Consider the following 24,843-nt stretch of genomic DNA (forward strand, 5'->3'; position numbering starts at 1 on the left):
TTCCTGCTGATATTACCCTATTGTTAGAAATCTAACATTAGCCTTACAGACCACTGGAGTACTGGCCTTTGGCTACATTGTCTGTAGGAATGCCAGGTGCCTGTGCATGCAGCATTAATGTGTGATATAGTCCATTAGCCTCAAGTCTTTATGAGATCCTCTGAGGTTGGCTGAATGTTCCAGGCAGACTTTAAATAAAACAAATTTATTGACTTAGTGTAGAGCTTTATTGCCTGAATCATTTTTGGACTTCCCTTGAACATTTCTATTTGTTAATGCATTTATTCATTTTTACTCTTTACATGCTGTTGATTTCAGAATATTTTATTGTCTGTGAATATTATATTTGGTTATGCAGTGTTCTCATTTATAAAACTCCTGTATTAAATTGGACTTATACACACTAAATGTTGTGTTTATCATTCTCCTTTAATGCAGAACTACATAAATATAAGAAGTTGTAGAAAATTTGACTATAGGCACAAAAAGAAGTGAAAATACAAATCTAACAATTATACATTACTTAGCTAAAGACCACTAAATTTTAGGTGAAACACCTGGGGAGAAAATGTGAAGAATTGTAAATTAGTACACCACATTGATTTAATAATATTTACTTAATAATTTGAGGAAGGTGGTGGATTTGGTCTTTGGTAATACAATTTTCTAAGTTTCTTTTTAAAAAATTTACATTTATGGGTCTCTAAAAACTTATTTTCTGAAATTTAATTTCCCCTGATGTAACCATATATGTAATCTATAGTTATACACATACTCTATAGTTATATGTCATGTGTCATATATTTTCTATGCTTGCAGAGGTCAATTCTATTTCTAGGTAAATGGCAACTTTTGGAAAAATTAAACACATGTTTCAGCATCTTCTGGGCTAATGGCTGCTGCCTGAATTATAGTCCAACCCAGATCATCTAAAAGAGAAAATAAAGCCAAAATTCAACATTGTTCTATAGCAGAATTCAGAAACAGAGTGTATTACAAAATACAGGGAAGCATTCTGTACCATCAGATCCATCCTGGAGCCCATAACTAATCAGGCAGAGACTGCACAGGAAAAAACATTCCTCAGGACCCTAAACATGACACATTGATAAAATCATTTTCAGAATGAGAGAGTTCAGTCTTGCCTGAGGGAATTCAGGGACCAGTTCTGAGATAAGATGCATGTGAATGCTGACTACTGGAGAACTGAATGGAAGGAGTTGAAAGGATACTAATTATGAGGAGGCTGTCTTGGGGAGGACCACTACCAGGGGAGAGGGAACCAACCTAGAGGGGCTAAAGAACATTTGCAACTAGGCAGCAGGGTGGGAAAAAATGAGTAAAGAAGTAGAAACTATAGGTCCTACCGAATCATTGCAGTTTCACAAAATCAGAAAAGCAACCCTCTCTTCACTAAAAAGATGAAAATAATGAAATTACACCTTGCCTTGTTAAGAAACAAAGTCATTATCATAAATCACCAAGTCAACCACCCAGAACTCTTACTCTTGCCTACAGAGAATAACTTCCTTTTGTTGGAAAGAGTTTCAGAATGAACTGAAAATAGCTAACAATATCTCAACAAACTTTTGCTAGAAGAAAAAGAAAAGAACAGGGGCACCTAGGTGGCTCAGTTGGTTAAGTGTCTTTCTTTGACTCAGGTCATGATCCTAGGATCCCTTCTGGCTCTGAGCCTCGCATCAGGCTCTGCTTAATGGAGTCTGCTTCTCCCTCTACCTTTGTCGCTCCCCTTGCTTGTGCTGTCTCTCTCTGTGTCAACTAAATAAATAAATAAACAAAATCTTAAACACAAACAAACAAACAATAAATTTCCGTGGTAAAAATCTGTCTCCCCAAAACACACACATAAAGCAAACCTGAAGGAAAGCAAAAGGAAAACAAAAAATGTCTTGAAACATATTTTAAAAGAAGTGTCTATAGAAATAAGTGTAAATAAATTTCATCTGCAATTAAACACAGATCAAAAATGATAAAATCAGGAAGCTGTCAAATGAGAGCTGTTGGAGTTCTATCAAAATAAAAGTAAAATCCTCTCTCTCTGCCTGCCTCTCTTCCTACTTGTGATCTCTAACTGTCAAATCAATTAAAATAAATAATTAAAAGTAAAAATCATTTGGAGAAATGATTAAATTTTAGAGACTCAAAAGAGAATAATTTAATAAAACAAAGTAAATTTTTAAAATATAATAAAGTACACATTGACAAGCATGCAGTGACAAACAGAAATAAAAATTAAAATAAAAAATAGACAAAATGATGATCAGAAGATATGTGATGGAGATAAAAGACAGACCAAGGAGATCAGCATTGATATAATTAAAACGTATGCAGAATATGATAAATAAATGAAACAGAACTAATCAATTAAGACTATAATCCAAGAAAACTTCCCCCAGATAAAAAAGAGAAACTGAATCTATATATTGACACTAACCATATGCAGCTAGGTGAACTGATTCATAGTTATCAATTTCTAGGCATACCCAAGTAAATTAATAGAGTTTAATATTAAAAGGAAAAAAATTCTCTGTGAACTTTCCATCCAAACTCACCTACCAGAAAGAATTTGCATGTAACCCTTACCCTTAAAACCAATAACGAAAGAATGGTAAGGTGAGCAACATTTTCAAGAAGCTCGAGAAAAGAAAAAGCAAGTCAGGCATTTATATCAAGGCCATAGAAAAACTGTTTAAATATGAAAAAAAAAATGAGGTTTTCCTGATGAATATAGAAGAGACAGCCAACAGCCACAAAGGAATTATTAGAAAGATGTGGTAAAAGAATGATTGGTGAGCTATAGATATATTTAAACATAAATCTAAGACTAAAAGTAAGAAGATAACAGACAAAATGTTATATTAAATGTTACATATTCTATATATTAATGTTACGTGTTCTAACAAAATGAAAAAAAGATTAGAGAAGAGAGGACAGCACAGGAGGAAAAATAAAATAATCTCATATACTAGTTGAACCTCATAGTTGAAAAAAAAATTAAAGCTCCCCAAACCAGTAAAGACCTCGGAGTGGGGGGTTGGATTAGTGTACTTGTGTACTTAGTATAAAAGGCACAAAATGAGGGAAAACAGGATGATTAAGGAAGTCTTTAAAAAAAAGGGGGGAGAATGTATAAGAAAGTAAAAGGTAAAATTTATGATAAAGAGTTACATGGCTCTGCTCTATAAGCCCCTGGAAACGAGCGTTGGAAATCCCTTTTACAAAGATGGCACAGAAAGCTAAGAAGGAAGCCTCTGCCCCTCCCAAAGCTGAAGCCAAAGCAAAGGCTTTGAAAGCCAAGAAAGCGGTGCTGAAAGGCGTCCACAGTCACACACACACACACACACACACACACAGAGAAAATCCACACATCACCTACGTTCCCATGACCCAAGACTCTGCCTCTCCGAAGGCAACCCAAATACCCTCAAAAGAGCACCCCCAGGAGAAACAAGCTTGACCACTATGCCATCATCAAGTTCTCCCTGACTACTGAGTCAGCCATGAAGAAAATAGAAGACAACAACACACTTGTGTTCATTGTGGATGTCAAGGCCAACAAGCACCAGATCAAACAGGCTGTGAAGAAGCTCTACGACATTGATGTAGCCAAGGTCAACACCTTAATCAGGCCTGATGGAGAGAAGAAGGCATACGTTTGGCTGGCCCCTGACTATGATGCTTTGGATGTTGCCAACAAAATTGGGATCATCTAAACTGAGTCCAGCTGGCTAAATCTAAATACAGTTTTTTCATGATAAAAAAAAAAAAAAAAAAAAAAAAGAGTTGCATGTAACGGGGCACCTGAGTGGCTCAGTGGGTTAAAGCCTTTGCCTTTTGCTAGGGTCCTGATCTCAGGGTCCGGGATTGAGTCCTGCATTTGGCTCTCTGCTCAGCAGCGAGCATGCTTCCCTGCCTACTTGTGATCTCTGTCTGTCAAATAAAAATTAAAAATAAATTTTTTTTTTAATTTTTTAATTTTTTTAAAGATTTTATTTATTTATCAGAGAGAGAGAGGGGGAGAGAGCGAGCACAGGCAGACAGAATGGCAGGCAGAGGCAGAGGGAGAAGCAGGCTCCCCGCTGAGCAAGGAGCCCGATGTGGGACTCGATCCCAGGACGCTGGGATCATGACCTGAGCCGAAGGCAGCCGCTTAACCAACTGAGCCACCCAGGCGTCCCTAAAAATAAATTCTTAAAAAAAAAAAAAAGAGTTGCATGTAACAAATACAGACACTAAAATAGGAAAGGCTTCAACTTCAAATGAATACAAAGTGATTTTGAATATTTGTATTTCCAATAACACAAAAAGTACCCAGATAAAGCAGAGACTATAAGAAATGGAAGGAGAAAAGGCTAAAATACACAGATATTAGGAGCCTTTAACATATTATTGATTCGAAGACCAGTCAAGTAGGCAAAAAATAAGTAAAAATATTACAACTCAAATACAATGGATACATCACCATCTTTTCAAGGCAGTAATAGAAAATGTACTTCTAAAGCTCACATGGAACATTCTAGAAAATTGAACATGTATTAATTAAAAAAAAAAAAGAAAAGACTTCAAGTTCTAAAATGTAGATATGCTCAAATAGTATTTTCTGGTCACAGTCCAAAAAACTAGAAGTTAAATTTACATCAAAAGAACAAAATGTCATTCTACATGGGGATTGAAAAATTCTGAGAGAGAAATTGGTGAAAGAGAGAAACAAACCCAACTAATAGTGTTTATGTTAAAATTAATTATTAAAACACTTGGTATCAAAATCCATAAGTTAAAAATGAAGCAGTGAGTAGCAGAAAATCTATACCATTGTGTTATCTGTATAAACACATATCAATAAAAACAAAACAAAGAAAATAAATAGAAAAAATCTCAAAAGAATAAGTAGGAAAAACATAGTAAACATAAACAGAATGAGGGATAGGATATCAATAAAAGCAGAAATTAATACAGAGAGGAAAAAAGCAGTAACTAAATATATATTCACATATACATAACCATAACATGTATATGCACATATAATACACATATATTTTTGTTTAGATAATAGACTGTGAAAAAAAATCAACATAATAGGCAAACCACTACCTTATAAGTAACGACAGAAAAATAATAAATTACAAATATTTACAGAATAAAAATTGAAATAAAGGAAAACCATTTAAACAGAATATATCAATATCTTATGAGTCTTTCCCATAACTATGCAAATTAACTTAAAATCTAGATGCATATCTTGGAAAAATAACTTTAACAAAAGTTGGCAGCAATTTTAAGAGTTAATTTTTAGATATTTAAAAATACAAATGGTTTAAACAGACAAGTTTCTACAGAAGAGAAAAAAGAAAAAAAGATAGCTTAATTTGTTTTATTTAAACAAGTAAATGATTATACCTAAATCTGATAAAGATAATATAAAAAGAAATCTGATAAAGACAACATTAAAAAGAAACTACAGACTGTCCTCACTGAAAATTGTAAGTGCAAAACTTTTAGGTAAATATTAGCTTATTAAAAGTAATATAGCCTGACCATAAATCTGGGATTTATTCCAGAAATTTAATTCACTCATTGTTCAATATTAATAAATATATTAATATAATTAGTATGATAGATCTATGAAGAAAAACCTATTGCCTCTTAAGAAACAGAAAAGACCTGAATTTAACATTATTAATATAATACACACATGTATATCAGACATACCAACACTGAGAGTTAGAAGGAGGAAATAGGAGAAGAGTAATAGTGGATGACTCTAGAGTGATGAGCGTGTAAGTGATACTACTCAGTCTCCCCACATTTCTGTAAGTTGGGAATGATAAAGAACTGGAGGAGGAAAATCATAAGATATTTTCAAAAATCTGATTTATGTCAATGCAAGTCATCTTTACTTATTTTTTTAGTTTTCATTTTAATTGCAGTTCATTAACGTACAGTGCTTTATTAGTTTCAGGTATACAATATAGTGATTCAACAATTCTACCCAGTGTTTATCATGACAAGTGCAATCCTTAGTCCCCATCATCTATTTAACCCAGCCTAAAACACAGTATTTTAATAGTAACTTAATAATCAGTGGACCATTACAAATGAACAAAGTTCTGATTTCCCAACACCATTTATTTATTTATTATTTTTAAATTTTTTAATTATTATGTTCAGTTAACCACTGCATAGTACATAATTAGTCCTTGATGCCGTGTTCAACAATTCATTAGTTAACTATAATACCCAGTGCTCATCAGGGTCCATTGTCTCTCATGGTTCATCTACCTCTCTGATTTCTCCATCTTTGGATTTCCCTCCCTTCCCTATTGGCGTTTGTGCCATTACGTATCTTCCACATATGAGTGAAACCATACAAAAATTGTCTTCCTCTGTTTTACTTACTTCACTTAACCTAATCCCTTCTAGTTCCATCCATTTAGATGCAAATGGTGGGTAGTCATCATTTCTGATGGCTGAAAAATATTCCATTGTGTATATGGACTACATCTTCTTTATCCATTCATTTTTTGAAGGGCATCTTGGCTCCTTCCACAGTTTGATTATTATGGACATTGCTGCTACCAACATTGGAATGCAAGTGCCCCTTCTTTTCACTATGTCTGTATCTTTGGGGTAAATACCCAGTAGTGCAATTGCTGGATCATAGTGTAGCTCAATTCTTAACATCTTGAGGAAACTCCATACTGTTTTCTAGAGTGGCTGTACCAACTTGCATTCCCACCAACAGTGTAAGAGTGTTGCCCTTTCTTCACATCCTCATCAACATTTGTTGTTTCCTGTTTCGTTAATTTTGCCATTCTAATTGGTACAATGTTGTATTTCATTATGGTTTTGATTTGTATTTCCCTAATGGCTAGTAATGTTGAGCATTTTTTCATGTGTCTGTTAGCCATTTGTATACCTTTTTTGGAAAATTGTGTGTTCCTGTCTTCTGCCCATTTTTGGACTGAGTTACTAGTTTTTTGACTGTTGAGTTTGAGAAGTTCTTTATAGATCTTGGATATTAGCCCTTTATCTATAATGTTATTTGCAAATATCTTCTCTCATTCTGTAGGCTGCCTCTTAGTTTTGTTGACTGTTTCCTTTGCTGTGCAGAAGATTTTATCTTGATGAAGTCCCAAAAGTTCATTTTTGCTTTTGTTTCCCTTGTCTTTGGAGATGTGTCATGAAGGAAGTTGCTGTGGCTGATGTCAAAGAGGTAAGTGCCTATGTTCTCTTCTAGGATTTTGATGGATTCCTGTCTCACATCAACCAAGTGGGTTTTATGCCTGGGATGCAAGGAAGGGGTTCAGTATTTGCAAATCAATCAATGTGATAGAGGACATTAATAAAAGAAAAGACAAGAACCATATGATCCTCTCAATTGATGCAGAAAAAGCATTTTGCAATATATAATATCCATTCCAGATTAAAACTCTCCAGAGTATAGGGATAGAGGGAACATTCTTCAATATAATAAAAACCATCTAGGAAAAGCCCACAGTGAATATCATTATCAATGGGGAAAAGCTGAGAGCTTTTTCCTTAAGGTCAGGAACATGACAGGGATGCCCACTCTCACCATTATTGTTCAACGTATTACTAGAACTCTTAGCCTTAGCAATCAGACAACAAAAAGAAATAAAAAGCATACAAATTGACAAAGAAGAAGTCAAGCTTTCCTTCTTCACAGATGACATGATACTTTACATGGAAAACCCAAAAGACTCCACCTCCAAATTACTAGAACTCTTATAGCAATTCAGCAATGTAGCAAGATACAAAATCAATGCACAGAAATCAGTTGCTTTTCTATACCCTAACAAAGTAACTGTAGAAAGAGAAGTTAAGGAATCAATTCCTCACAACAGTAATTCTTTGTACTTTGTACTTTAAGTTATATTTCATAAATTTTGTCCTTGACTTTTCACATAATTTTATATAACTCAAATTCCTAAAATAATTAATGGAGCTCACAGACACTGAAATAATATCAGAGTACCATTCTCCTAGTTTATGAACAGGTTGTTCCCCTTTGTTGCTCATTTGCCTTTTCATGACGTTTTATGCTCTCTTATTATACTTCTTTTGTCATTTTTATTTTCTATATGAGCAACCAAATTTTATTAGTAAATAGAAGTTCAAGTAAAATACTTACATTTATTAAGATGTAGAGTAATGGGGAATGGGCGACTTATTCCTCCTTTCATTTCTCAAAGTTTAAAAAACTTAAATGGCTTATGGGGCGCCTGGGTGGCTCAGTTGGTTATAAAGCTGCCTTCCTCTCACATCATGATCCCAGGGTCTTGGAATGCAGTCCTGCCTCAGGCTTCCTGCTCAGCAGGGAGTCTGTTCTCAATTTCCCTCTGCCTGCTGCTACCCCTGCTTATGCTCTTTCTCTCTCTCTATCAAATAAATAAATAAAATCTTTAAAAAAATTTAAAAATTACATTGTTTAGTAAGATGGAAAGGATCTTGGAATTTTGAATGATAACAAAATCCTGAGGACAGTTGGTTAAATAAAATCTCCTGTTTTAAACTCCTTTCCTCCTATACTTAATTAGGATTATCAGAGAAATTGATCACTCTCTTGTTAGTAATTCTTTGCCAAATGATATAACAAGATTTTAAGAAGTGTCCTTTCAGCCACATACTTTTAAGCCAACATATTCCTGTTTTCTTGTGACTATTTCATAGTCCCTTTCTCTCCTTTGATTTATCAGGTTTAAATGGAAAGACCATCTGAGTGGGAGTTGTGGGATGGAGCTGCCAGTTCTGGGTCTAAAATGAATTAACTGTTACTTGAGACTAAGTCGTTTCATTTCTCTTACCTTTCTTATATCTGACAGAATCCAAAGTATGAGACAATGGATGAGATTATGTATGGAAATCTTAGAACCCCAGTAAAAAAGAATTCAGTGACTTCAAAGGAATTTAATTTTAATTTAAAGCTAATTATTTAAGCAACCTCTTAAGAGACTTTCTAAGTACTAAATGTCTATGTAAAATCTATTAAAAATTTCGGTTTCTTTTTACATATATTTTGTAGTTTATTTATATTCTAGCATAAGTAATCTTTATTTTTTTTTTAAAGATTTTATTTATTTATTTGACAGAGATCACAAGTAGGCAGAGAGGCAGGCAGAGAGAGAGAGAGAGAGAGAAGCAGGCCCCCTGCTGAGCAGAGAGCCTGATGGGGGACTCGATCCCAGGACTCCGGGATCATGACCTGAGCCGAAGGCAGAGGCTTAACCCACTGAGCCACCCAGGCGCCGCCATAAGTAATCTTTAAAAAGAACAATAAAAAGGTGTTAGGAATGCAAGAAGTTATTTATGATTCTAACTATTAATAAAAGGCAAAATTTACAATGACTAATGAGTTGCATTGATAAAATAAATGATGTAAAATATGTATTTTATTTAATATAGTTACTGAGCTATAAAATTTACTGGGATATTATCTTATATCTTTATTTTGCTGGAATGATAAAAATTAAAATAAATTCATACATTTTTGGTTTAGAAATTACTGAAATGAAAACTTTTTGCCATTTAATTACATCTTTCAAAGGACTATAATCTCTTAATTGCCATGAGCTTCTTTTTCATCCTAGTAATTGGCATTCATGCACATTGCATTCATACTAAAGTTTTCATGTCAGAAAGTAAGGATGACTGCTGAATTAGAGGCTTTCTGAAAGTAAAGCTTCTGCTCTTTTAGTTTATGATATATATCACATTGAATATCCCTCAAATATCACCTTTTGATGGGGTTAATCTATATGTTAATGGTTCCTCTATTTTCTGTGCTATCTTGGCCTTTTCATTTATTTAATACATTCTATTTGTTCAGTTTATATTGTTTAAAAAGAAAATTTGCAAGTTAGTGAAAGTGACAGCATACTCTTCGATGACAGGGAAATTACATTCTGTAAAACTTGTGTTTAAATGCTTTTAATACATTCAAATTAGGTTTAAAAAGCTCCTTTGAAAGGGGGTTTGTCTGTAATAGAAAGACTTCTTATAGAAATTGCAAACAGATCACAACAGGGGCATAAGAGAAGAGTAAGTCCTCTGTATAAAACAACTGCATAGGAACACTATAGCGTTTCTGTATTTTAACAATTGAAGAAGACAAGGTCAGAGATTTTTGATAATATGTCTAGCTAGTTAAACTATACCATAAACATAATTCTATATTCAGAATGGTAAAGCCTCGGGGATTTTTCCTAAATCTCTTCACAGCTAGACAGATACAAGATAGGTATATAAGAAATAAGGTGGCAAAGGGCTGTTGGGCCATTAGGAAGAATCCTCCCTTTCTGGAAGCTTATAATGTAACAAATGCACAGATAATAAGAAAATAAACTGAGTCAAAGAGACTTCATTAATCCAATCATTGGAATTCAAGGTAGGTCTTTATCTTAGAAATCAGTGACATAGAATACCCAAGTTTAATCTATACTTTATTTCAATGTAAACTCTCTTGGTTGAGCTAATTTCAAACTTTTTATGTGTCTATTTCCTCATCTGTAAAAGGGAATAAATATGACTATGTAGTACTTTTTTGATTTATGTGAAAATTAACTGAGATAATGCATAGTCAATGTTAAAACACTTACTGGGACAATGAATATCACTCAGTCTTGCCATTATTAAAATTACTTTGGGGACATCTATAAGATTAACATTATGCTAAATGTATCAGGTACTAAATTTGGCCCTAAAGTTTTCTTCTCTATGCTCACAACTGGCTAAGTTAAAATGGAACAAACAAAAATCATGTGTTTATTTCCTAAAATCAAATGTACATTACATGAAATATTTGATTGCTTTGGTCTTAACAAAATTTGGAGTAAATGTGTAGCTAATTCATTCTGTATAAAAGTTATGTCATCATACACTCCAAATCTCTGAAATGACTCAATTTTTTGTCTTATTGAGATTTCATTTATGTTTCTTTAAAAATATATTTTTAAAAAATATACAATTAGTTATAATTTCCTCCCAATAAATTAAAACATATCAACCAATGCTCAGTCTCATTTCACTTTGTTTCTCTCTCCTTCTCTCAAAGAATACACACTCCTACCCAGAAGGACTTCTTTCTTCCAGCATTTTGGCTAAGCATTTATATTATATATTTACAGGGTAGTGGTGGTGTTTCTTTACATAAAAGGAATCATACCACCTGATCATTCTGCTAATTTTTCACTTAATAATATATTTTGAGACTATTTCTTTGTACCTATAGATTTGTCTCTAGTAAAATTCTTCCAAAATTCCTCACAATACTTCTTTGATGTGCAGACTATATGTGATATGCCTTTCTGAATCTCAAATTGTCCAATTCAGTTAAACTTGGTCCTAGATAAAAATTCCAAAACATCTTCTAAACAGAGTTCATTTTGGCTTTGTATAAAGAGTTGTTCAGATAGCCTTCCCACTTCTTGAGTAGCTCTTGAAAAACAGTGACAGGAATGCCTGGGTGGCTCAGTTGGTTAAGCATCTACCTTCGGCTCAGGTCATGATCCCAGGGTCCTGGGACTGAGTCCCACATTGTGCTCCCTGCTCTGGAGGTAGCCTGCTTCTCACTCTGCCTGTTCTGCCTGAAGCTCTCTGTGCTTCTGCTCTCTTTCTGACAAATAAATAAATAAATAAATCTTAAAAAAGAAAAGAAAAGAAAAACAGTGACAAAACTAAACCAGTTTATGACACATCTGTTCAGTCCTTTATTCAAGAGAAATCAGTCATGGATTCAGAGAATACAGGGCCCCCACACAGTAGGACACCCTGCCTGAGAGACTGGGGCAAGAACAAATTTCATAGAATGTGAGTAGAGGCAATGCATAAACAGGACATGATTGGCTAGGATGTCAAAGATTTCCTGATGAGGCCATCAGGTCCTATTTTCTAATATAAGCTACCTAAAGCTAAGTTGGAGGATTGTGGTTGGTGTTGGGTTTCCCTGACAGTGAGGCCTTTCCCGTCAGTGCAGGCTGAGTTAGGTTTAGATTTGTGATGTGGTCTGGACCACTGGGACAGCCTCCATTTTGTCGGTCCTGACATACATGCTAACTGTAACAGGGAACGAGGAGCTTGAGGAAGAATATGGCTCTTGTGAACTCAACAAGATAAGGAAAAATTAGGGTCTGTGAGCACATATTTCTATGCCTCCTTTGTTCTGTAGAGCAGTGCTGTTTCTTTCTTTGGGTGTTTTTAGCCTTAGAGACACCCATAAATGAAATCTAAGAAAGAGATCACTTTTTTTTTTTTTTTTCCTTACTTTAGAGCCTATCAGCACTCTACTTCTATGTTCCTTCCTCACTGCAGCTCCTGAGTGCTTGTTCATCCAGTATATTGGTCAGAGACCCAGGGACTCTTTCTTCTGTAGGTTCATCTCTTGCAGTTCTAGCGGTACCTGACTGGTCCATCTTCTCTCAATTTAATGTCCACAGTGCAAACAGACTGCAGGTGACAGAAGAGAACAGACCCTAAGGCTTCCTCTCTCATGGACTCTTCTGTGCAGGCAATGGAATGTAGTCGCTTTGGTACAGGATTAAGACATGATGACACTTGAGAAAAATGAGAGGTGGATGGTGTATTGGTGGAGAAGTCTCAGCAACGTCTTGTTCCTCACTTTCTTTTCCGCTTTAGGCCAAAACTGGTAAAAAATCTTGTTATTGGTTTTCTCACCATTTGACTTTTCTACCTCTTTCATTTTTCTTATATTTTTATTATCCTGGAAGAGAGCAGCTGGTTCTTTTCTTGCTGCAAATCGTAACACCAATAGTGCCTTGAAGTGAAGTAGGTGATGTATACGAATGAGTTTATTCTCCACACTACTAGGTGAGCTCTAATCAGAGTTCTCAAAATCCTTAACTCACTACGGAGAGAGAAAACAAAGAGTTTGGGCTTTTTCTCTTTCAAAAACTCCCTTCCTCGTGGATAATCTTCCTCTTGCATTTCAGAAACTGTTATTACCTCTGTGTTTGTTGCTTCCATTATTTTTAACTCTTTTGAATGAGATAGAAGATTCAGGCAAGCTAGGGTAAAGAGGCAAAACAAAAAAGGGCTAGCACAACGTTTTAAGATACTACCCATTCTCTTAATAATAAAAGTCTTGGTGATTTCCACTTCTCCTTATTAAAATAAAGATGGAATAATTAACTTTGTACATGTCTTCTGTAAAAATACATGATAGTTTCTTTAAGGCAGAAAATGAAGTGTGGATTGGCAGGAGCTGAGTGGATTTTAAATTTTTATTTCCACAGACAAATTGTCTTCCAAAATGGCTATACTAATCTATAGTTCAACAAGTAAAGTCAGACAGTACGAAACCTCTTGCCTTCACCGGTACTTGATGTTACCAAATTAAAACATCTATTTAAGTATTAGGATGTATTATGTCATTGATATAGTTTCTGTTTTATTTTATTCAAGATGTTTTATGACACAAGCAGCAAGCATTAACTTTACTCAGTTAAACAACAGTAAATGTATCACATATCATAAACTTTCAAAAATAAGGTGTCTTTAAACATGTTATGACCAAGTCTCCAAGTCCACTTTTCTGCATTTCCTCTAGTTCTGCTTTACTTCTCAGGTTTGCTTTGTCCTCAGGCAAAATCTCATTCTTGTCATTTAATGGGAACAGTAATTTCAGTTCTCGCATCTAGATACAACAGTATCCAGAGGCATAAAAGAGGACATTTCTCCCTCATATACCTGTTAAGAGCAAAAAAAAAAAAAAAAAAAAAAAAAAATTCCTAGAAATAATTCCCTACCCCCAATAAATGTTGACCAAAACAACTTAATGCCTAATTGAGTCACTGGCAGGAATTATACTATATAGGTCCTAAAGTTGGTTTCTATCTAAGAGGAACAAACCCCTCTGTCAAAGGAAGTAGTTAGCTTTTCTTGAAGTGAGTGGATATAAGGAAGAGAGTGGAAATTGGACAATGATACAAACTGTGATGGAAAAATTCTAGTGATGCTGGGGTCACTAAAGTTATTTAGGCAGATGATAGTTTCTGCTTTTTTTTTTTAAGAAGGGGAAAATAACCTTCCCTTCATAGAATAAAAAAAATTATGAAATCCTAATAAATATATAAAGAAAACTAAGCACACATAAGGACAGAATCCATGGGATTTCCTGACAGAAATTCAATTTATCAAATATTAATGTGGTTTTAAAATTCAAAGTTATATGATTGCTAATGAACTTTATGAAAATATATAAATTCCCGCAGATTATTTTCATGTTTTAAAATATGAACAGAGATGAATCTTAAAATATATCTTCTCTACAAATCAATTACTTAACAAACTTTATTTCAATATGATAGGAAAATTATCATATTATAGAGATCAGTGGCTGGCCACTGGTAAGAAAATGACTCATTCAGTGAGGCTAATCCTGCTCTTTTTATCACTGAAAATATATTTGAAAGCAGAAAAAGATATCAGAGCTCACTGTTTAGAAGCAGAGGCTAAAAATAAGCATTCATGTAAATATGTAGTGAACTGAAAGGTGATAAGTACTAAGGGGAGGGAAAAAGCGAGCAGAAGGGTCTACAAGACTAGGATTGGTGTTATTTTAAATGTGGTGATTGATTAAGACCTCCTTAAGAAGATGATATTTGATCAAAGACCTGTAGGAACTGAGGAAAGGAAGTCATAGAGATATGGTATATTTTAGAGATAGGGTATATTTTACAATTCAAGTAGAGACAAGTGCAAAAAATTAGAAAAAAAAATCAAGTGACATTTTCTAGATAAGACAAAGAAGTTAATGTCACAATTGTTCACTTTGCAAATGTTATTTTTACTTTTTCTTAAATTTTTTATAGTTAAGATCTAGTTGTAGAAGCAAGACATAACATATAAAAATTTCACTACATATTGAAACTTTCAGCTACATTCTTACTGTATTTCACAGAGGATATCAGAGCCAAAGGAAAAATAAGGGTACACGTGGATATATATTTTTATTAAACAAGCTTTCTTCCTATAATATAATCACCACTTAAAGCACTTCTTAGGCACATCTTGGGGTTTGCTACCGACAGTACCATTTTTCAGTGACAGGCTTTGAACATTCAAATAAAGAGATATGGATACAAATGTGTCAGGGCTTATAAAACATTCTCTAAGGGAAAGACATAATATGTCTGTCATAATTGAGTCAGTAGAAACAGAGATCCTGCAATGGGCAGAGATGATTACCCAAGTCCTAGTGAAATATCTTTGGTATAGCTTCTCATAGATTCAGTTTCCTTTGAATTATTCAAAAGGTTGATTCAGTAAGATAATGCATAGAATGCTTTTTAAAATATGGGGCATATGCTTCATCAGTGGTTGCTTTTTTATTGTGGTATCAATTTTTCTATTTCATAATCAAAAGGCATTTTTGAGATTACTAGGTTGCTTCCACTCTTCTTGTGTAGGCTTCAACTCTAGTGAACTGGAAGATATTGAATGCGCACCAATTCTTGGGAAATACATTGGGGTGTGTGTGTGTGTGGTGTGTGTGTGTGTGTGTGTGTGTGTGTGTGTGTGTCTGTCTGTCTGTTAAGATATATAACTGCTACTCTGGTACAGATCTTATAATAAGGAGACTGAGTTCATTTTTTGATGTTTACTGATGCAGAACCATGCCACTTTCCCTTGCCCCACAGCTAAATAAGCTGCTAAGAAAGCATGGACTCTCTCTCTTTGACCCAGTCAGGAAGTTTAAATTATGAAGCCCCTTCCATGCATGGCCACACTCATGCCAGGCTGCATCTTAGCCATTAAGAAATTAAAAATTCCAGCTGGTCTTCTTTACCATTTTCCCATCTTGGGAGTCACCTATTCTCCTCAGAAAGCCTAATGAGTATGTCATCATCGTTTTGACACTGCAGCCAAATGTTGGATGGGATCTATCTCATTAGTGCAATGATTCTTTACCACTACAAAGGGAATTGGGATAAATATTTTTATGTTTCCTCTCATGAACCCAAGTAATCTTTCTTTGAGAAATATATCCAGGTCTGGTATTGCATGTGCATATCTGTTGTGTATTTTTCTATTTTTGTTTCTTGATTTGCAGGGATCATTTGCATATGTTAAATATTATGTCCTAATTGAACATTTCACAAGTATCTTCTCCCAGACAATTATCTAACTGATAAACTGTCTCTACTTATCTTTTGTGCAAAAACTGTTTTAATGTAATGTGAAGAAATCAACAGCTTTATTAACTATTTGTGGTACATGGCTTCCGTTTAAGAAGTGCGTCCACAACTAGTTAACTAGTCTTAATATCCTCACTGTTTTGTCCTCCTTTTGGAGTCCATTGTTTTATTTAGTGTAAGTTAAAAAATCTGGTTTTATTTTTTTCTCCAAATAGTGATCCAGTTTTCCCAAGATCATATATGAAACCTATATTCTTTCTTCATTGATTTTGATAACTTCTTTATCTCATGTTGGTTACCATATAAACAGAGATTATCTCTTATTTTTCCATTCTGTACTATTGTTTTATATTCCGTGGCTTCTTGCTGTGTGCTAATATTTAATAGGGTGAGACTCTATCATGTTTTTCCTTTTTTTAAACATACATTTAATACAAACACAAATACAAAAACAATACAAATACAAATACAAAAAAATTTAAAAAATCAAACATACATTTAATGATCTTTATTTTTCAAAATAAAAACTTGATTGGGTTGCATTTAGTTAATAGTTTAGTTTGAGGAGATGATATCAGCCATTTAATCCATTACTATGTTAGGTCTTTTTTCTTATTTAGATAATTTTAATAGAATACTATGAGAAGTTTATATTGTCAAGGGTTATAAAATTTTTCTGATGATGTTGAACTTTCCTTGTTAAGATATTAGAGATTTATTACTATTTTGAATTTTAAATGAATATTATATTCTATAGCACAGTAAAAGTCCATAGTTAGGTACCTAATTGAGATCTAGGACGTTAGGCAATTGACTTTCTTTGTACTCTTATCAATTCTCATTTAAAACAGGGATGAAATAAAAATAGTAATAGGCATTATTGTTTATAGGAGCAAGGGAACATGAAAGAGATGGAACTGTTCTTAGAGAAATGTTCCTTCAGGCAATGCCAGAGAGGTAGAGTGTGTTCTGAGTCATTAGTTTTCTTCCTGCTAACTTTTCCTGGATTTAGATTAAAGGTAATATCCACATAGGTATTCCTTCAGTTGCTTTTCTTTTTTGGAAGACACTGAATACCACAGCACTAAGAGTCATCTTCGTTAGGTTGAAGTAGAGCAGACAACTGTCCTATGGTGATGTCAAGCCATCTAGGATCCAGCTGCAGAATCCTGCCTCCTCAGGTTAGTCAAAACATTTTATTACTAATAATGCAATAATAATGCAATACTGAATTATATGTGATTAATGTTTTGAACCCCATTTATCATACTCTGGCAGGTCTTACCGTGCTTTCTTATCGCTCTTTGCTGGTGCAGAAAAATTCCTGTTACATTTGACCAAATGTTACCATAATCTCTCAACTACTTAAAAACTTCTTGATTTTGTTATAATTTTCACAGTGATGATCATCAAACTATAAATATTCCTTTCTCTTTTATCTTTAAAAAAAAAATGGATAGTGTTAAATACTGTGAAATTCCTCTCTGTATTTATACCTTAACATTTTGATGATAAATTTCTCTCTGTGAGACAGTTTCTTGTGTGCCATATCCCTAAGATTTGATCAAGCATAAAGTAAGTATCTAAAATACTAAAAAGTCTGAGAGAGAGAGAGAGTATACATGAGTGGTAGAAGGGGGAACAGGAGAGAATAAGTGACACTCCCCGCTGAGCCTGGGGCCCTACCTGGGGCTCAATCTCATGACCCTGAGATCATGACATGAGCTGAAACCAAGTCTGATGCTTAACTGACTGAGCCACTAAGATATAATACTTTTAATAATAATATTATAATACTTTTAATCCTAGTAATACTTTTAATCCTAATAATACTTTTAATCATAGTTATTAAAGTCAGAGATAAACAGTGCATGAATTTCACTATGAAAATCAGTAGATATATTTTTTAACCACCTTAAGTACAACAGGTAAACTTTATCAGGTTATATATTTTCATATTCTATTTTGACTACACCCATAAGAAATGTTCTAAAAGTAAGGATTGCATTCTTTATGTAAAATTAAAATCAAACTTTAAAATGGCCAAAATTGCTTTTTGGTTATTTACCACCTCTTGTGATTGTTCACATATATGTGACTAATTGCATGTATATAATTTAATAAAATCACATAATAAAATCATAAAGATAGGATCACGTATTTTGTCTTAAAAATTCCTTTTAACTGTAAATATTCTTATAAATATACTTTCAAGTAATCTAACAAGGTTTCTAATGATGTCAATTGAAAATGCTCTTGTAAATCTTAATTTCTGAATTTCATAAAAATAAATTTTGAAACGTTCTTGCAAATATCCTTATGATTTAGATTTAGTGATCAGGAGAATGAAAATGTTAGAATTTCACTTTATTAGATTTTATCCTAAACGGTTAAGACCTACTGTGAAACAAGTCCCATAATTTATGATACAGAGAATTTACCTGTGGGGGGTGTGTGTGTGTGTGTATCCTTAGAATTAAAATTTTTCTGGGAAGACATGATTGTATAATAAATAAAATTCAAAATAACATAAAAATGTACAATAAATTTAAGAAGAAATTGAAGAAGAAAAATATGTATATGGATTTAGGAAAAAGATCTAAGGGTTGGGCTGAATTTTCAAAGATGTGAAAAATTAGAGAAGTAGATGAAAGGTTAAAGTAACTGTAGATAATTTTATGCCTTCCTGCTGAATTAATCTAAGATATCTTAGAGGCTTATTAAGGATCTTTAATTATTTTTATTGGAGTAACAAGGTATTTTAACTGTTACTGATCCTGGAGGACAAATAATCTTTCTCTTCTTTCCCTTGATGGAGCCTTAGAACATAAGTGAGGTTCAGTGGGTGAGGGTCCAGAGCTGATGACCAAGAAAGAATTCTTGAGACATCTTTGGTGCAAAATGGTGGTTTATTAAAGCGCTGGGACAGGACCTGTGGGCAGAAAGAGCTGCTGCCACGGGGATGTGAGGACTGGTCCATTATATGCTTGCAAGTTGGGAGGAGGTTAGGGATGGTGTAAGTCTCTAAGGAAATTTGGAAGCAAGGTCTCTAAGACCTTGAGGGGTTACCAATTGTTGGGAAAAAGGTTATTCATTAGCAGTAATAAAACCTTTTTGTGAGACCCTTTAGATGTGTATTAGTGGGCCAGATGCTTGGGAATGATAGTCAACACAATATTGGAGGGTTTAGAGATGAAGTTTACAAAGGAATTGTTGAAGTAGACTTAAAAGATCCTGGTTGGGGGTAGGGGTGGGTCAGGCTAGGATTGCCCTTTGACTTAGCAAAGACTTAAGGTGGGGGGAGTTGAGTCCCTAGTGGAATATCACTCTGCCTGTTTTAAGGCCTTGTCAGTGGGTAAGGAAATTTAATAATTTTTCTTCTGCCTCTGTTTATCACATCACTCTGATCTCTTTTTTTCTTCTCAAGTGGATGAAATATAAACTATTAATTTATCTCATTCCTAAATGAATTATATCAAATATTTAATAACATCTTGGCTTCATAATCTTCCTCATATAATCTTCCTTGATACTCAAATGTAATAGGAACATAACAAAAAATGATAACATTAACAACAGTTAACAACTCCCCCTGCATTGTCCTACATTGAGATGAGCCCTATTTATACATTACACCAGATGTTCTTCCTGGTGGAGTTGTGCTTCCTTTTTTGGCCTCTTTGATTTATTTTTCAGATTTATAATACACTAAGCCTTGGCCAATATAGCAATGCCAGTAGAACCATCAATACACTTGGTCATTGCCTTCAAACTTATCTCTCTGCTAATAAGAATATAAAACAATGATGGAAGCCGGGTGGCCTAAACCTTTCAAAAATCTCAGTGGATTAAGAGACAACTTACCACCTTGAAGTATTATGTCAATAGTCATGGAATGTTGGATTGCTAAAAGAATTTAAAGAATAAATAAAAGTTAAAAAAAAATTAAGCAAGAGATGTGGTGAAGTTATTCTACATTTATTGGCAGTACTTTTTTACTGCTTATATTTTAATGGAATCATGTAATATGGCCCTTATATTGTGATATGAAGGCTTTTAAGCAGGGCCTTTTAGACACTATGACAAAGTTAGCAAGGTCACATCTTCATCAGTAAAGTTTCTAGAATAGAGAAGCATTAATTGCTTTGGTGGATTTAAAAATAACATGATTTATTTTGCTTTCTAATTTCCTACCTGTATGCAATTCAGTTATTAGTAGGTGTGGGCATATTTTCCTCTAATCAAATTTTTCAAACCATCTCTATTAAGAAGTCAGTAAAACAAAGTATTGAAATGCAGATTGCATTGATTTGCTCCAAGTTATTGCAAGGTAAGAGGAAACAGTTATCTTAGGGTAAATCAATATAATCTACATTAAAGTACATTGTCTCTTAGAGTGCCAGGAAATATTCAGTGATCTCCATTATAAAAGTGGCCATTGTGACCACCTTATGCTGTCAGTCCTTAAATTTATATCCCTTGCACCTCAAGGTAAGCAGGTTTTTCACAACCTAAATTTAGTTTCCTCTGAGTTTCCTCTCATTGTTTCTAGTTTCTGGTCAGAGAGGGAACCAGTGTCTTGTTAATTTCATCATGAATAAATATGAATATCCAGATTCTAACTATTCTACCTTCAATGTATTGATAACTTTATATCACCACTATCCTCAAATTGTTAATTATATTGTTAATATAATTTTGGTTATTATGTAATTATGGTTCTGTTAAATATTACCATCCCCACCCCCAAATAAATTTATGGTCTTACTCTGACATTCTTTTTAAAAAGTCTCTACTGGTGGAGGAGGTAATCTTTAACATTTCTGCTTCAGTGAGCTAAAGGAACTTTTAATCACTCTGTATGCAATATTAATTTCTTTGTATGGCTGAAAATGAGTCTGGTAAACTATTGCTAGGAAATTAAAAACAGCAAAGTTGAAACTATTCCAGTCACATAAAACTGATTATTTTACATTATAAATATATAAGAAGAGAACAAAGTATAAGAAGCGTAAGATGTCCTTTAATTTCTTTATTGTGATAGATCATAAAAATTTTTCCATTGTTCAATTTATAAATCTTCTTAAAATTCTCAATAATAAAAGGGCAGATGCATTTTCATATTATAAAAGATTAAGCATAAAAGATGGAGGTATGAAAAGAACAATGTCTAGGGGCTCATGCTCATTAATTCTTGATTAACAAGTCACTTTTGGTCTGCTTGTCCTGAGATTGGGGATGAAAAGAGGAATCTTGGGCCTTCCAGAATGTTTGAAATAGTACAAAAATGTGATTTTTTTTTAAAGATTTACTTATTTATTTGAGAGAAACAGAGAAGGTACAAGCAGGGGGAGAGGCAGAGGCAGAGAGAGAGGGAGAAGCAGACTTCCAACTGAGTTGGGAGGTGGAACCAGGACTCGATCCCAGGACCTGGAGATCATGGCCAGAGCCCAAGGCAAAAGCTTAGACATCTGAGCCACTCAGGCGCCCCAAATGTGATGTTAGATAAGTCCTTAAACAGGCATATTTTGTAAAGCTCTTACCAATTACAAATTTGGAAAATTTCAAATGTGAATTTACTTTGAATATATATTATTATAACTCAAATATGCATGCAAAATTGCTTGGCAGTCAACCAAACCGTGCTGTTGAAATATGCTTTTTCACGTTTTATATTTTCTCCATTTTACTTATTGTGGAACTATATCTACTTAAAGGTCATTTTCTTCTAATTTATTCACAGTATCTTCATTTTGAGAAAGACAGCTCCCAAAGATCTAGGAAGTTGTGCCCATCTGCAATTCTCAGACAAAATCATACCACTTCAAATTCAATAATAGTAATCTCTTTACTCTTTACCCATGATTGGTTAAACAGGGATGTCATTAAATTCTGATCAATTAAATGCTTGGTAATACCTGCTGAAAGGAATAAAGAGAAATTTTTTCTTCCTACTAAAAGAGAAACATATTAAGAAAAAATGGCTCATTTTATCTTTGACAAAAAGAATTTGAGAAAGTTACACCCACAGTGAGTGCATCTATCTTGTGACCATGTGTGTGAAAAAATATGCTAACAACGGCAGTAGAACATACAAAGATTAAAAAAAGAAGAAGAAGAAGAAGAAAGAAAAAAATAAACATACAAATACCAGGAGATTTTGAAGTTACCGGTGCTCTACTAAATCAACCAACTGGAACCATCTACCCTCAGATTTATTATAAAGTAAAATAGTAAATCTGTGTAATATAAGATAATAAACTGCTTAAAACTGTTGTATGTCATTCACAATCAAAACTTTTCAGGTTTAATAAAGTCTACAAATGTCCCCACACATCCATAATTCCCTCAAAGATGAATTTACCATATTCTCACAGGGGTAAAGAAGCCATCAGGGGAAACTTTTTACTCCTCAAATGATATAAATAGTACAGTACAATCCTTCTTTCTCCCATTATCTGTAGAAACTTTGCTATTACAGTGAATCTCCACTTGGAATCAAAGACTAATTAAATCAACCACTTGTGATTTTGTGAACCCCTTTAGCCATTTTTTAGGACATTTTTCTTTAGGTTGTCTTCTCTTCTGTATCAACATTGCATTTCTGTCTATGGATCAAATCCACCATCTTCTGGTATCTCTCATATTAAAATAGAAAGAAAAATAACTAAACCACCCCTAAATTCTATGTCCCCTTCCAGGTATCATATAACAGAATCTATTTAAGGTTTTTATACTTTTTTTTTTTAATACTGTTCTTTATGTTTCCTCACCCTTCAACCCAGTCCTCTGCTATAACACTACCCTTGCTTAAATGGACACTAATTGTCTTCCTCTTGAAGTCCCAGTGGTCCCTTTGCTCTTCCCCTTTTATTTGTGCAGTTAACAGCATCCCAAATAGGCAATACCCTCCTTTGGAATATTTCTTCTCTTGTTCATCTGAGCCACACATTTCCAGTATTCTTCTTTAGATTTGGCAGTTCTTTGTAAGTCCCTCCTCTGCTTAACTACTGCTATAAATGTTAAGTTTTCTTAGTAGAACTTATTACCCTGTCTTTTCTCTATCACACTTTTTCCCTAACTGATTTCATCTATTCCTGATTAATGTGTGATTTTTAAAAAAAAATTATTTATTTGACAGAGAGAGACAGCAAGTGAGGGAACACAAGAAGGAGGAGTGGGAGAGGGAGAAGCAGGCTTCCCACTGAGCAAGGTGCCTGATGTGGACTTGATCCTAGGACCCTGGGATCATGACCTGAACCAAAGGCAGATGCTTAATGACTGAGCCACCCAAGCACCCTAAGTGTGTGTTTTTTTTTTTTTTCAAATGACTCTCTAGTTCTTATTCCAGACTAGAGATCTTCACTGAGCTCATAATATGCTTAACTATCTTCTTGAGATCTTTGTCTCAGTCATTTTAAATTTTAAAACATACATGTAGAAATCAAGACATTAGAAATCATAGTTTTTCCATTTTTTTCTGGTTTATTTTCCACCTGCTTGTAGCATAGAGTAGAATAATGTCAGTAAAATCCAATCAGTAAAAGAGGGTTTTACTGATGTAATGCTCAACTTGGAATGATTATTATTATTTTTTAAATTTTTTTGGCTAAAGTTTGGACGGGCCATAACCCTAAAACAGCATTATGTTCCAGGTCTCAGAAAGGGAAATTAAGCATCTCTAAGTGAGAGTGAACAGAGACCAGGACAGCAAGAATGGATGTTTTGCAGAGGTGTCATAAAAGTGGAGCTTATTTCATGTTTAGGAATGTTGGAAACTTATGCAGTATCAAGAAGGAATAGAAATTGAACCTCTGGAAATAGAGCCAGGGATTATTTCTGACTGAAATTCATTATTGACCTGAAGCAGAGAGGCTGACTATGCTCAGCAGTTAGGATATCAGTCCTGATGGAAGAAAAGGTTTTTGTTGATATTGCTCATTTATTTCTTTGTTAGCAATCCCTAGAGCACGTGGAAGTGAACAACAGGAAACAATCATGGGGTAATAAGGGAATAGAGTGATGAATAAAACAGAGAATCTGATCCAAGCCCAGGTAGATTCATTCACTTGCTAATGAAATTTGCAAATGCCTTCTTGTTAAGAAATTAACTATGTATCTCAAATATCCAGCAGTGAGTTACCGGTCTGTAAGATTTGCATATTTATCCCATTCCAAATTTCAGATTTAGTCATTTTCAATTATTTTAATGTCTACATAGTCCTGAGCTTAAGTGTTCCTTTAGATTTTACTAGAAAGATAAATGTAACCCACAAAACATGGAATAAAAATTTCAGTGCTCTTGGTAATGGACTACTAAATCACAGTCTGAACAAAGCATGGGAATTCATGATTAAATTAAAGAAATAGTTGATTTCTATATTCCTAACAAATAACAGTTGTTTCTTAACTTGATAAAACTGTATGTTTCTAGAACAAAACTGAGAGCAAAGAGAATACAGTATTACCTGAGAGACTCTCATGATCCCAATTTATTTGTTCATTTATTTGCATTTTATACTTTTATTTTTCACTGGGTCTCATTAATGTAACTGCTTCTGGCTGGATCACAAGATAAGTTTTAAGTTTCACTTTTCAAATAAGTTTGCCAAATATTTTTCCAAATTGGTTATATCATTTTACATTCGCA

The 24,843-nt window shown here is 33.9% G+C and overlaps 1 pseudogene; it reads left to right on the forward strand.

Annotated features, from left to right (window-relative positions):
- The first annotated feature begins 3,244 nt into the window (after positions 1-3,244).
- LOC116583468 lies at positions 3,245-3,734 on the forward strand (annotated as a pseudogene).
- The last annotated feature ends 21,109 nt before the right edge of the window (positions 3,735-24,843 follow it).

Source organism: Mustela erminea, chromosome 2, assembly GCF_009829155.1.
Source record: "Mustela erminea isolate mMusErm1 chromosome 2, mMusErm1.Pri, whole genome shotgun sequence".
Classification (NCBI taxonomy): domain Eukaryota; kingdom Metazoa; phylum Chordata; class Mammalia; order Carnivora; family Mustelidae; genus Mustela; species Mustela erminea.